The sequence below is a fragment of the Dryobates pubescens genome, chromosome 17 (genome assembly GCF_014839835.1).
Source record: "Dryobates pubescens isolate bDryPub1 chromosome 17, bDryPub1.pri, whole genome shotgun sequence".
NCBI classification, from domain to species: Eukaryota; Metazoa; Chordata; class Aves; order Piciformes; family Picidae; genus Dryobates; species Dryobates pubescens.
The window spans coordinates 702,871-718,385 of NC_071628.1; the positions used below are offsets into that span (position 1 = coordinate 702,871).

The window sequence follows — 15,515 nt, forward strand, 5'->3', positions numbered from 1 at the left end:
CAAAACTCACTGTTCAACAGACAAGCTTAGTCTTTCAAAATAGTGGCATAGTACACAAAGAAAAGGTCCATTCAGAGGCACAGGCTTTTCCCCAAGTGCCACCTCCTGGATAACTTCAACCTACAACCATTTTGTCCCCACACTGTTCCGCACAAAATCGTTTTTAGATTCTGGTTGACAGAGTAAAGTTGCCTGACACACAAGAAACACTCAAAGCCTATGGTAAAGGAGTTAATCACTGCTAATTAAAAGCCAGTTGACTGGATCTTTAATGAATGGGTTTCCATACATTCACATTTTATGGAGCATATGGTTAAACTGAGAAATACAGTGGCTAAGATATTGGAATTCAACAATTGCAGCACACGAATGCATGTAACACTCGGTCTCATTAATTTACAAAGGCAGGATTTCCCTGCACTTCTGCCATCCTGCACAAGGACTGCAAAACATATAGGGAAGAAGTTACATAATCCCTCTCTAAAACTACTTAGTTTGCTAAATATGTTTTTTTCAGACTCCTTTAGATGAATTTGATGCAACTGCTTTATTGGGCCACTTCCCGTTTCCTGATGGAGAATTCACATCAACATCCCCTGATGAAAAAACCAAAATTGTCCACAACCTAGGCATTACAAATAAACTACCACAAGGAAGGATATGGAACTGCAAGGTTTTAAAGAAGTTTACATTCCTTGTTGTTTGGTGGCTTTTTTCCACCATTACACAATCAGAAATCCTTCTTTGCAAGTTTTCATTTAAACCAAAGCACAATTGAAAAGATCACCTGTGGAAAAACTGCTACTGCAAGTTTCAAAAGAAAAGCAACATAAAATTTTGTAACAAGTACATATTAGCAATACATAAGGGAGCAACAGATCTAGACAGGCATGAAACACTGTGTATTTAGGGGATTTTTGGTGAGAAATTCTCTATATTCTATGAATTTCACACTAAAATCGTAAGACTGGAAACCTGCAAGCTGATGTTCTCAGCACCATATAGAAATTGCATTTGGTTTTGCTACATTTCCATAACACTGACTATTTGATAAAAAAATACAAACTCAATTTAGACTGTAGTATTTGTCAGCATTTTTCCCGAGGAGCTATCAACTCATTTTAATACAATAAAAGAGAGACACAAGGCTTTCTCACTATTCATCTACGTATATGCAAATTACTGCCTGTCTGTACTTCACTTTTAAAGCAGCACTTGAAAATTCAATTACACCGGCTGAAATTCTTTAATATCACAGGTCACCATACGCTAGAATTCCTTCTCAAGTTTCTTGGCTCGCTCTGTGTATCCCACGCAGTATCTGGAACTCCCACAAAAATGTAGTCACTAAATCAGCATATGGGGAAAACAGGTGTAGGTTCCTCCAACACCTGTCACACCACTGATCCTGCTCTTCTAACCAATCAGCAGGACACGTATAGGGACTTGGCCATACAAGGGCCGGCTGCTCGGCCTCTCAAGGTCGGAGCCTCTTATCCCTCTCCCAGCCCTTCCTAACAAGTCAGCCTGCCAGTCTTCTACACTTTCATATCAGTAGGGAAAATGTTAACACTGTGTAATCTGGATTACACTTAACCCCTGCAACCCACAGAATTCTGTAAATAGAATCCCAGCAGATCTTCACATGGTGCTCAGCGTCAATATGCTTAAGGAGTGTCCAAGAGACAATTAGGAGCTGTATTTAGATACTATAAGGGAAGATCTTGCATGAAATCCACATTATCTAGTTCTCCTCCTTTGATAAATGCATTACAGCACTTGCAAGTACTGCAGCAGGAGAGATTCATTAGTGTTCCTTTCAATATTCTAAAACACTAAAGCAAAAGCTTTTAAGTGTCATGCTGCTAATTCACACTCCCAGATCTGTCTGAAAATTAGACTCAAAGTTCTAATATAAAGGAAGACATTTTAGTTAATCATAAAATTGCATCCTTCCTCTTGATGATGTTTGGTTTTATATTTTATAACAATAGGGTTAACTCTGCTTTGACTCATGAGGAAGGAAAATGCCTCAGTATCTCCCGTTTCAGATTCTGGAAACCGTCACTCCAGATGGGGTTCCTGTCATTGTGGAAGGATTTAAGCCATGGCTCACTGTTACAGATAATAAGTCTGGGTCTGATATCCAAAGCTCTGTCTCCATATCACTAAAACATGAACTGCCACTTTGAGGACCTAACCATAAAAAGACTGCCAACTTTATCATTGCCCAGTAACAAGAGTAAAACATTTCTGCTCGGCAGCTCGTCTGAACAAGCGGAATGCTGCAATCTGTTCACACGGGCAGGCGAAGCCGACGCGAGCCAGCCCAGCCTCGGCTCTCTTGCCGGCTGAAGAGTGAGACACGATAACAGGCCACTGCTGAAGGGAAAACAAGGGAGGCACAACTGCTGGGAGTCGCTGTGGGGACACAGGAAAGCGAAACTCCATAAACAACTGCTGACCCCACCCTCCAGATCCTCTACAGCTAAAACTTAGTATTTCTCCCATTAATGTAGATAAACTCACCCGCTCCCCTCAGCTATTTCCAGGACATTATTGTCATGGAGATGGAAATCATTAACTCTGACAACTGAAGAGTGAGAGAGGTACAGGAAAAAAAACCCAAACCAAACAAGAAAACACCAGCGTAACAGTTAGTGAGACCATGTAGTATTTGCACAAAAGAAAGAGTTGTGTTTTTCTGCTGGGACCCACAAGGTTGTTTAGAATAAAAACAGATTTTGCAGTTGAGGCCAATAACTAAGTTTTCTTACTACTGTAAGAAGGAAAAAGTACATTAAATCTAAAGTTTTGCTATTGGGTGCTCCCAGTAATTACCTTCTGGTGTTAAGCCTTGTTTTCCAGATTATCTAAGGGAATGTGAGGCCTTTTGAGTTAATCTGTATTATTTTCCACTTCCTCTAAGACTTAGCCAAAATTACTGGAAATCGTTCCAACATGTTTGCCAACACACTGCATTGTGCCTTCAGTAACTGAGATTGTGCAGCTTTGATATTAGACTGGATTAACTCACTGATGAGAGAGAAAAGGAGTGATTTTTGTCAGAAAGTTGTGCTAAATATCCACAAGGAACCAAAGCAGGTTAAAAGAAAGAAAAAAGAAAAAAAGAATGAAACAAAGACAACAAGAGACCTGTGTCATACAAAGCTGCTATGCAACTGTTCCAGACAGCTCTGATCATACCAATATTGCAGAATGGCCCAGAAGTTTTAAAATGCTTTTGTTCTACTGTGTAAAACTAAAGATATGCAAAATAGTCTATTTATTGGTAAATTAGATTTTAATGGCAGAGTTCATAAACACTGTATAAGAATGGCTGGGCTGGCTATGACAAGTTTCAATTTTATATTCAAGCACATGGTACAAGGTCCCAAGTACTTCCCTTGACTTCCCCATACTATGCAAAGTACTTTTCAATTGCACTGGGTTTTGCTAATTTAAGAAAAGAATCGTGCTTAGGCCGGAAACATCTACGGAACAGTAGAAGGGTTTCATGCAAAACATGAAAGAAAAAAATTAGTTCCTTTCACAATTCAAGATGAATTTCACTGCAGCAGATAGCAAAGAGCACAAAAATACAATTATTTATTGTATGATCCATGTGCAAGCAAAGATGATATTCAACCATCACAATGTAATTATCTTAGCATAAACTTCCTTCCACAAAATCCAGAGAAATGTAAAATGCAGAATGCCGAGACTCCATAGCATGAAATCAAGTCACCACCTTCTCTCCAAGGCTTGTTCCAGCCCAGCTGCACACAGCTTCTCTCACACAAACTTACACAGGCTCAATGTACTGGTCAGCAGCAGCTCTGGAAACCAGAAACTCTGAACTAGTAAACACCTATTACTGCTACCAGAGAAGACGTTAAGTGACAAGCCCCAACTGTCCTCCCCATGAAAGATCCTGGTTTTTATATCTGACTCTGAAGAGACATGATGCTAGTGGCTGAAGGAGCACAATCAGCTTGTTTTGTGCTCCGATTCAGTGAGTGTGGTTAAAAAGCCAAGGTTTCTGATATTAGTGGTCTGGGCTCCTTACCAGCTCTGGCAAAACTGCAGAGAACTTGATTATGTTCATTGTCACCTCAGGAAACAATATTTTTATGCCTTAAAGCAAGAAAGCTGGATGACCTCATGTGAAAGTGTTATAAAGTGCAAGAAAGTGTCAGTTCATTCAAAACATTTTCAGCGTTGGGCTTCTTGTAATATTACACAAAAAGGAAATGGTTGTTGCTATCAATGCTACCATGTATCATGTTAACAGCTCTATTTTTGCACTTACTCTTGGAGCTGGCCAAACAGGATTTTTGATGGTGCTTCATCCAAAAACATGAGAAAAAAAACTATTCCAAAATTTGACTAAGATTGAAATGAAAAGCGATTTCCCTTGGATAAGGTAAACCTTTCACTTGGCTTGTTGTGTTTCTGCTGTTGCAGTCAGAACACAGAAAAGCTGTGAAGCAGAATAAATTTGAAGTAAGTACCTCCTTTGAAACCATAATTTTAAGAAGCATTCCTCAGACTTGAAGTAGTGAGAAGGCTCCACTAATACTGTCAAATAGTACCGCTGCTCCAGCAGGCACATACACTGTGGTTATCAAAAGGATAACCAACCAACTAAACAGTTTCCTGATAGCCTAGAGAGCTGCCACGTAAGAGCAGAGAGGGAGAGGACACTGCTGCCACTTGCAAAGACTCCTCACCGAAGAATGCAGCTGCCAAGCACTCATGCAGCAATGTAAAGGAAGGTCAGGACTAAACATCACGCTGTCATGAGGAGCAATGCTCAGCTATGGTAAGATCACTGAAGCAAAAGACTGAAGCTGCAGTCACACCACCAAAACGTAAAAACCAGAAGCATTAGCCCAGGTTGCAACAGTGCCTTTCCTGCCAATTAAAATTATTCCTAAAACCGAGAGCCAAGGACAACCGAAAGCTACGCAGCCATATCATAGCCTTCAGGATCAGTCTCACAGTCCATCTCTGAAGATGATTATGGAGATCCACGCTTTAAGGTTGTTTCTCCATGTTTTCAGGGAATTGCTGAAACCTCTGTGGAAGCAGTTTGATGAACTCATTGACAGTAACAACTTACTGCCGCAGAAAGTGCATGATCCAGGAGAGCACCTTTATACCAACTGATGTTTGCTTGAGCCTGCAGTAAATAATTTTTGCTTCACTGAAATGATAGAAAATTCTCCTTGGCCATTCTTTAACTTATTTTTGTTGGGTTTGTTTTCAATTGTAGCAGGAATAAGGTGATTTTGCACTGTACAAGCTGAGCTGGCATGTACAAAGCAGGCGTAAAGAATGGCCTGTCCCTTCCTGGCAGCAGCAAACCATTGCTTTAGCCACCACTGATAATCACATCCTACATTAAAAGCTGCACCTGTTTTTCTGAGATATTCACAAGATGAAGGGTAAATACAGTAGTCACAGCACTAGACTCCCACTCAGTTTTCATTCTTATTGTAAGAACCACTTGTGGAAGAAAAAACAGGGCATATTCCTTTAATGCAGTTCAGCTGCCTTCCCACAGTGGAGAACAACTTCAGCTGGCAAGAACTATATGTACCACTACAGACTTCACATATAGCAAAAACTCATGCTGAAAACATGACAATTGCTTTATTATTTGCTTCCTGTTCCACACTGGTGCCAAGAAGTTGAGCCTAAAACCAGGCTGGATTTTTCTTTTTTGGAACACGAAATTTGCCTTTCATCATCTCGAACAATACTACAGTGTATCATGCTTCACACATGGTCATTTTTCCCCTGTTATATATAAGGCATATTCAAGTATCTGAGGAGAGTTTCTGGTAACTGAAAGCTATTTATAGTTGTTTTTCAACTTCCTGCAGGTCAGTTTGGCTTTAGAAGTATCATGATTTCTGTTTCTTTTCTCTGAAGTTCTGCAAAGTCCGAGCTTGACCCTGCAGTGCTGAGCACAGGAATTTGACCACCGTCTAAAATACAAGCAGGGGGGAACCCTAAGTGCAGCATATGCATCAGAAGTGAACAGCCAGACAAAAGCCACGTAGCTCCTAAGGGGTTTGTGTTGGAAGCTCTGTATGCTCCAATTTCTTTGGAAAAAAGTTAGATGTACTGGATTGTTTTATGTAATGTTTACACATTTTGTAAATTTTCCTCAGGGTCTGTTAATACTCTCAACTTCACCCACTGAAGCAGCTTCAAATTTCATTAGGAAGCTGTTTTCCTTTCCTCTGAGTTAGGAGGCTACTTAAGTTTAGCCCTAATACTGTTCCTTGCAGTACCCCCGACACATTTTCAATTACATTTTGCTATGCTATCAGCTCACATTTCACATTCTAATTATAGCCACAAATACATACATCCCAAACCAGCACAGTCAAGCAGAGCAGTGCCCAGCTTTCAAAGCTTCAGTGAAACGCATAGGAAGTCAAATTAGATTACGACAGACATTTCCACAAGCTAAGCAACTTGGAGAGCTTAACTTCTTAAAGAACAAGGCCTCAGCATCTTTCTGGTAGGGTCCCCAAACAAAAAAAAAAAATGTATACTAAGTAAAAACTGAAAACCAGACACACTCTACTTGCAGCTTACTGAAGTGATACTCTCTGTATCTGTGCTCAATTAGCAGTGGTATTTCAAAAGTAGTTGATCTTCTGCAAAAAAACCCAAGTGCTGTACTTCAACAAAGTTTGATACAATGATTATGTATCTTGCCCAAATATTGTAGTAGATATGTTAGGGGAAATAAAAAAATAATAATAAATAAATAAAAAGGGTTAGGATTACTTATTCCAGGATCTTACAAACAAAAAGCCCTCAGCTCTAAACCTGTACCACTAGCCCATGAAACGCAAGAGCCCTTTAAGCAATTCTCTGCTATATTCAGTTTTAGGCAAAGGTACTCATGATTTACAGCAGAAAAATGTTCATGATTTGAAATTTTATCAGTGTCCCTGTTATATACCACTCTAAGAAAAGACACAGTCTTCTTTCAACTGTTGGAGCACTTCCAGTATCTGGCAAATTTTAACATGTATCCCTCGCTTGCCAAACCTGAAAGCTAGCTGTCAAATTCCTCCCAGATATGATAAAGATGGCACTCGGGATTCAAGCTCTCATTTATATAAAATAACACATACAAAAGGGTTTTAGACACAATACTGTAAAAAGCTTAAATTCCAGCTTGAGGTATCTTTGCCGAGAAACATTATTTTAAGTAGATAAACCACAAGCAATTGTTAATAACAATTCCCTCTTAATAACAATTCCTGGAATATTACACCATGTACTGTACTGGAAGGTATAGGAAGGAAAGCTGCTGCTTTGAATTTGTGATTTTAGAGAAACACTATCTGCAAACTGTGGACTTTATAATGCAGTTGCTGACCTACAAACAAGCTGAATTCCTCACTCCGAAATGAACTTCTCAAGACTTAAAAAGATTAGTAATCCATTAGCACTGATAATACTGTTTCCACAGCAAAAGCTAAGCCAAGCTCTCCAAATCTGATACTTGATGCGCCTGTCTGCTTCACTTCTATACAACTTAACATAGATTCTGTATTGCTAAGCAGATTTTTCTTTTGCCTGTTTTATAGAAAGTACCACCAACTAAGTTATTCCATTAGAGAGCACTAAATTGCCAGTCTAAGGTGATCTTATCCAATCTGTTTATTAAAAACGAAAGACAAAGTACACTGATGTTCATTTTTCAGGAAGCAGAAGCTACCCCTCAGCATATGAATTAAATCTATTTTATTGTTCATTCAGGGAATGACATCTGACACAAAGAAAATCAAGGGTAAAAACAAGGAAAAAACAGTTCTGTGTTAGAATGTTCAAAGAGATATTTCATGGTACATATAAGCTTTTTTCAATCCTTACTCAAGTGACAATATACATATGTACCTACACATACTCCCATATATACCTCTTCACATACTTGCAATGGTTAACATATAACTCAGCAACAGCAATAACCAGCTGAACGTCTCCTTACAGCAACAGTATACTGCAGATAAGCCATATGGAACATGAAAAGTTTCCAAGTGTAGCAACCCATCTGCAAAATGTCCTTCATAATCTTTTAGAAGTTCTTTGGTAAAAATATTATCTCCAACTCATAGTTTGCCAAGAAAAAAAATTCTTTAACCCTGATAGTAACAAAATGAAATAAAAGAACAAATTTCTTTTAGTCTACCTCCCTATGCAGCATCGCTATTCTGAACAGTTCTTGTCCTGAATTCCTCCTTACAGCTTGACAATTGGAAAGTGTTACAAAGTTTGAAAGTCTTGGGACTCAAGATAATTTAGTATTGTCAGAATAGTAATTACAAGACAAAGAACACTATTCCAAAGGAAAATATTTAGTGGATTCTAAGCATTCATGCAACTGTTATAATATCATTAAGATGGAAGATAATGGGAGCTGGCTACACTAACATCTACCAGAACCAGCTTCGATTAGCACTGCTGTGGAACCACCATTTTGTTTCACCTAAAAAGATGTCCAAGTGTGTAAGCAAAGAGCTGAACGGCTGTGTGCACAGGGCACGTGTTCTCCAAACAGCCACTAGCCCAGCTCACAGCATTGGTGCAGAGTATTGACCAAAACAACAAACAAAAAAAGAAAAGGAAAAAAGAAAAAAAAATCCAAAGATGCTATTTGAATAAGACAATGAAAGCAGCTCCTTGAAAATCCCAACCGAGGTAAGTCTGTACAATGAGACAGTGAGACTCGCCAGCAATAAAGAAGCAGGGTGCAAGCAGATACATCTCTTTTCACTGAATTAAAATAATTAGAATGTAGGACTTCAAGACACAAAGCTATAATAAGTATGTCACAACTCATGTTTTGAGTACTAAGCTTCTCAGTTATGTGTCCAAGGAATACACTTAATGTTTTTCCTTGCATAATCTTCACTTAAGGTGAATTATTCGAAAGCCAAAGCACCTCTTTGGAGCCTGTCCTTACCTAACCTGAGAAGGCAGTGGAAAATTAAAAGGTAAGGAGGACTCAAAGATGGGACCTAGAGAAGGAAAGGGAACAGTCTATAGGAATGAGGAACAGTGAAAGATGAGTTAAACTTTATGCTATGAGGTGTAACTCATGGCAACATTGGATAACAACTGGCATGCTCAACTTTTTTTCATTTTAGCAAGTGACTATACTCAACAGGTACCAATTTTAAGTTAATGCAGAAAAGAGCAGAAGTTTAAATAGCAATGGCTTGTTACAGTTAGAAGAGCTTCCAATGGAAGAATGTACATGAGCTTTGATCTAGAAAATGGTCACAATATTCCCAATGGATTTGTGAGGTTTTAATTTAAACAATATATTGTCCACTTCCTACTGAACAAAGCTGACAAACACTTCCAGTAAAACCTCATTTTAAATGTTAAAATTCAGACTACTGACAATTTAACAAACTTAACTAGCGTTCCACAGTCCCTAGTATGTATCATGGATGTATAATATCCAGAGGGGAGCTTACATCATTGGTATGACATTAATAAGATGTAATAACTATCAGTGGTATATCACAAAGACATTAACACTGCATATGTATTGATTTGCAAGAATGATATTATAAATCAATATGCTATAATAAGGGCTGCTGGGAGATTCCTTGGTCTGTAGCACAAAAACTGCCACCATAAATATTTTCTTTATTCAGGTGATAGAACAGTCTATGCAAAACAAACCAGGTGAAAGGATCAGTGTGAAGTCTTTCGTTCAGATGAGCCTTGAGAACATCACAGCCTAGATGGGCCACATCACTTGCAGAGAAACACTAACCATGAACAAACCACAATCTCCATCATAAGATCAGAAGTATCTCAGCACACCTACACTTGATTACTCAACTGGGTATTGTCTGTCACATTCAGTGATTTTCTAAAAACTAAAATATTATTTTTAAAAAAAATTTTAAAGAGGGGGGAAAAAGTCACCTTTATTAAGTTTTGACTTTTTGGAATGTGTTATCCAAGTCTCTGCTACTAATACATAAACACAGAGCCTCATTAGGAGATACAGGATGTAGGAATCACTCCAACAAACCCTCACAGACCAAAGAATCCCAGACAAGACAGATCCTTAAAGAATCTCTCAAAACACTCTTAGCTACTGCCCTTGAAATTACATCTCCATTTTACAAATGTCTAGAACATTGGACACATTTTGGCTTCTACAGTTCAAAGTCTGCATTTCAATAAATGTTTGTGAAGAAGGGTGGAATAAATAAGTTACTACTCTCTGCTAATTTGCAATATAAACCAGAGCCAAGGGTAGTTTTCATAGGAAACAATAGCCGTAAGGTATAAAACCATAACAGGTTCCACCTAATGGCAAGTTTTACATCATTAAGACCTCATTCAAAAGCAAAACAGCCTGAGTTTTTTTACAGTAAACCGAGCAGAAGTGAAAGTTTCTTAATTCAAACCTCATCCTAGTAAGTTCTACAGGAACAGTGAAAACAGGTTTTGCTCTTAATCTTTGGGTTGTTGACTACTTTGATTTATTCCAATTACATCTAAATACCGCAAAGGAAAGCACTAAAAAGCTAGGGTTGCTTACCCTGGAGAAGAGGAGGCACAGAGGAGACCTTATTGCTGTGTACAACTACCTGAAGGGAGGTTGTAGCCAGGTGGGGCTTGGTCTCTTCTCCCAGGCAACCAGCACCAGAACAAGAGGACACAGTCTCAAGCTGCACCAGGGGAGGTTTAGGCTGGATGTTAGGAAGAAGTTCCTCACAGAAAGAGATTGGCCATTGGAATGTGCTGCCCAGGGAGGTGGTGGAGTCACCATCACTGGAGGTGTTTAGAAAGAGCCTGGATGAGGCACTTGGTGCCATGGTTTAGTTGATTAGATGGTGCTGGGTGATAGGTTGGACTTGATGATCTCGAAGGTCTTTTCCAAGATGGTTACTTCTATTCTATTCTAAAATCACACAAGCTCATGTTACGTAGTTAGAATCCAAAATATTTGTTATATTCATCACCTTAACAACTCATGTTGCCACTAGAAACTGTGACAAGAACTTTGAAATAACACTGCTTTCTGTTTAGATTTGGTCTGCACTTTAGGATTACAAACAACAGAATTATAGCACAGACTGGTAGGGCAGGACACTCAGCAGTCATGCCCATGGTCATGTCTGTCACATTCAGTGACGTTCTAAGAACTAAAATAAGTCTCTTGGAACTGTACTGATCATGAATAGCTTGTAGGTAGTGGAAGACAGGAAAGATTTAGGCATTTTCTTTTTTGCTAATGATATTTGGACCCATATTGTTCATTCTTCTCTAAAGAGAAATTAACATGAATAGGGGGAAAAAATTTCAATGAGACAAACTCTTTATTATGAAGAATTCAAACTCCTGTTGTGTCTTCTGGATGAAATTTATACTGAAAGTTATACTGGTTCTTAAAACACATCCACATCACCTGTTTCAAGGTTGCTTCTGCAGAGTTTTTGGTAGGCAGGTACCATACCAAGCTCCTCTATTAGTATTTGACATACAATTAACATTCTAGTCCTCACAGCAGCACAGCCTCCTGAAGAGCCATCTGATTCAATGTGAGATTCTACTCCTGTGCAGCCAGGTAAGCGGTCACTCACCAGTTAAGTGATTAGAGCTTTCTCTGTTAACTTACTTAGAAAAAAATTGAGACTATCACAGCAAATTTCATTTCACAGCTTGAAGTTAACCTCACTAGTCTAACTGCCATAGCACTGTTGAAGGATAGAGAGCAATGTGAAGTGGAACTACATCAAATTGCTAGTGGTAATACAACGGCTAAGCACAACCGTTAAAGACACTCCAAAAAGTGCATCCTATCTAGACAAACTTCAGAAATATATGTGCCTTAATCAGTGACTAAAACTGCAATTCAGCAAAACTCAGCATATCAATACAGCATGGTAAGTTGAAAACCCCAGTGCTATTTTCAGATGTGGAAGAAATCTACTTTCTTAACTTGAAACCATTAAACCTAATCATTGGTTTAGAGACAAGGCATGTGCTGCTTCAGATTATTTGCAGGCAAACCAAAGCTGTTTAAAATAATGATGATAATGAAGTCTATCCTACTTCCAGTATTTTTTAATGTGTGTCAGAAATGAAGGAACACAAAATGACATTAACTAGGGAAAAAAAAATTATTGTAGCAGTATCATCTTTCTAAAAGTCCACAACAATCTGTCTTTTAAAATAAATAAATAAATGCACATCAACGTTAGGAAGCAGCCTGTACAAAGCAATTTCAGCAACGCCAAAGAATGAAAAGAGTTTTCTTAAGTAGAACAATATTACGAAATGCAAGATAAGGAATTTTAAAAAAAAAAAATAATAAATCTATTACAGCAGTAAAAAGATCAAATAAAACAACTTTGAAGACATTTAGCTTAAGCTCAAAAAAAATACATATACAGAGAAAGATGAGACAGAGAAACCATGATGTACACAAAGTACACAGCTGTCTTCTGTCACTATGTTCAAAATAAATATTTGCTACCTTCACTACACTTTCCACTTTTCAAGGAAGCTGTTTCTGCCAGAGCTCTGTAGGGGAAACAAACCTCCAAAGCATAACCTGTTTACACATGTATTTTTCTCTGTCTCAGGTTTTGATGAGTCATATTCCAGACCACTTCAGTTTTTATGCCTTTTCTTCTCCTTGTAATGGTAACCTGAAAGTGAGATTTTAGTCCTTAATCATACATAAGTCCTCCTCAATCACCTCCTTAAAATGTCTCAAAGGCATGTGTGTGCTGCCTCAAATTGTTTGAGAAGTTCTATGCAGGATAATTACATTTACATAATGATTTAGCAAATCAAGCCCAATAAAGGCGACATTTTCTCAGCATCATGAGCCGATTACAAAATCATTTCTGTTCTTCACTGAAACCATTTTTAAGCTTCTTCCTCCTTATAAATGTATACCACTTATTTCTAGCATGTTCCATGCTATTTGGAGACCAAAGCAAATGCCAGACAACAAAACCACATGATACTATTCACAGTACTCATAGGTATCCTGCTACATGCTCAAAGCTTGTCAGGTTTTTTTTTCCCCCCATAGGCCTAAGCCCACCTCTGGCATTCCTCCATCTACCAAATATGAAGGGATGCAAACCAACATTAATTAATCCATTGTCAGCTTTCCTCCAATCTTTAGTGTGGGTCTGACCACCATCATTCATAGTATCGCCCCTCAGAATTATCTCAGTTCTATACAGCTGTGCTCCAATAAATTTGGAGATTTTAGTCCCCTATATTAAGCACTGGGTTTCATTTTCAACTGAAGCTGTGGCAGAGCATTCTCTTCCTTCTTAATGTCCCAAACCCCACTATTTAACATCTCTTATGGAACATTTTGAATTAATGTACTTTTGAAGCATGTGATGCAATTACCATCATCACACTTCTTAGCATTCAAAAGCAAAGTATGGAAGCCCAACTTGTTTGCCAAATGCATATCTAAATTGGATACACCAGGTATCCACACCAGGAAAGGAAATGGGATCAATTAACTGGACATCTTTCTCATCTAATTTTGTATGCATGCTTCCATGTATATTGAGATATAATTCCCAGATTGAAGTTTACCAAATGTTTAAAAAGAAGCTAGGAACTAATTCAAGTGCTACCAAAACACCATAGCATCCCATAGCTCACACAGTACTATGTGTGTCATACAGCAAACAACAGTACAAAACACATGTTGGTAATGCATAACCTGGAAAAGAAGCAATGCTGAGGAGGTGGAGAAAAATGGATTAAAACCCCCCAAACGAACAACAAACAAAAAAACAACCACAACACCCAAAAGCTTTTGGTTTATAAACACAGTGCTTCAACACCAACTTTTCTGTTTATGCTCCCTACACTGTTACACTTGTCTCTTGGCATATGCTCCATCTGGCTGTGGAGATGCATCTGCTTCTTTGTGCTGCAGGCTCTACACGTGCAGATGAGCTCTACAGGCTTTCTCAAAACTAAGATCTGACAATCACATCGCTGACACTACGTATGCCTATGACTAAAGAACATGTATTGCTCCTCTAACAGCTCCCATTAACATTTTGTGAAAAGGCAGGGAAACAGAATGCCCACTTTGTATTTTATACAAGATGATGCACTGAATGCAGCTTCTGCAAGATTAAACTGGCTTATTTACACCACTGCAAGCAGCAGCAGGTATGGTTATCTGCTTTCTGTCAAAAGCATGTCATGACCACTAGCACATCAAGCCACCACACGTGTTCCTTCCTGTTAAAGACACTTTCCGTGTTTAAGAGATTTAATACAAACATCCAAATCACCTGCTGCAACTTACACCAAGAAACAATTCTGGTCATTCCCATACAGCAGTCCGTTCACAACAACGAGCATGTTCCCAGTACTTTTTTTGGTACTTGTTATTTATGACTTTTATTACAGATTATAGCATATCTCAAGGACAGCTGTCAATATTTGGGGTGTAACCTAAGCACATTATACCGTACTGAAAACAGCATTAAAGCATATAGAAGAGGCTCATTAACTGACACCTATCCAAAATTCTCATGGGAACAAATGCCAACCATCAAAGGTCACATTTTAGTCTCCTAAAAAAAGCAAATCTTCTCAATTTGATGAGATGTTGTGATGGAACACATCCAATCCACCTACAGCCAAGTGTAGCTGAAATAAACCTCTTTTGCTGTATCACTCAAGGAAAACGTGGAAGAGAGATAAAAAGGTCAAGCTAAATAGGCAAGAAGAGCCTGTCTTCAACCCTCAACTCCAGAATAAACAAGACTAGAGGAGACGGAAAACTGCACAGCTGCTGCTTTCCAAGGCCTGGTGAGGGACACATGGAAGTATTACCTTTTAAATAATCTGTAATAATCTCAACACCCCTGCACTAAAGAAGATTGAGTATGCATGCCTGGTCATTTCCCTCTATTCTTTTGGAGCAAAAAAGAATGAGCACTGTCTCAAATTATCTTTTACACACTAAAACATTCTGTCAACCACATGGATACAGAATCCGGATAGAACCTAAAATTCTTCCCATTTTGCTCTGCAGAAGCACTCTTCCTTCAGGAAAAAAAAAATAATTACTTGCCAGGAATAATGTATGACAGAAAAAAAGGCCATGAACATTAAAGCATCAAATGCTCTAACACCTATGGCAAGCCCTTCAAATTATAGATAGTACTTCATTGTAACAATTTCACAAAGCTGTAATGGCACAGTTGAAAACGAAATACATAATCCCAGATTTCAAAGTGCACACAATGAAAATTTCTATTTTTTTCCAGTATCCCTGTATGGCCCAGCTAACCTGTGCAAAGGCCCTAGCTTTCACTCAAATAACTATGAAAAAATATTGTACATCAGGTGAAAAAACCTCTCTCTGAGATGTGAGAAGGACCGCACACTCCAAGAGCTTCAGAGATATTTTTTTTAAACAGAATAACAAAAAGGTTATTTAACAA

At 38.4% G+C, this 15,515-nt stretch overlaps 1 protein-coding gene across 1 annotated transcript in view; it reads right to left on the reverse strand.

Annotated features, from left to right (window-relative positions):
- MEF2A (myocyte enhancer factor 2A) overlaps nucleotides 1-15,515 on the reverse strand; it is an 87,324-nt gene that overhangs the window by 26,456 nt on the left and 45,353 nt on the right. The window lies entirely within an intron of this gene.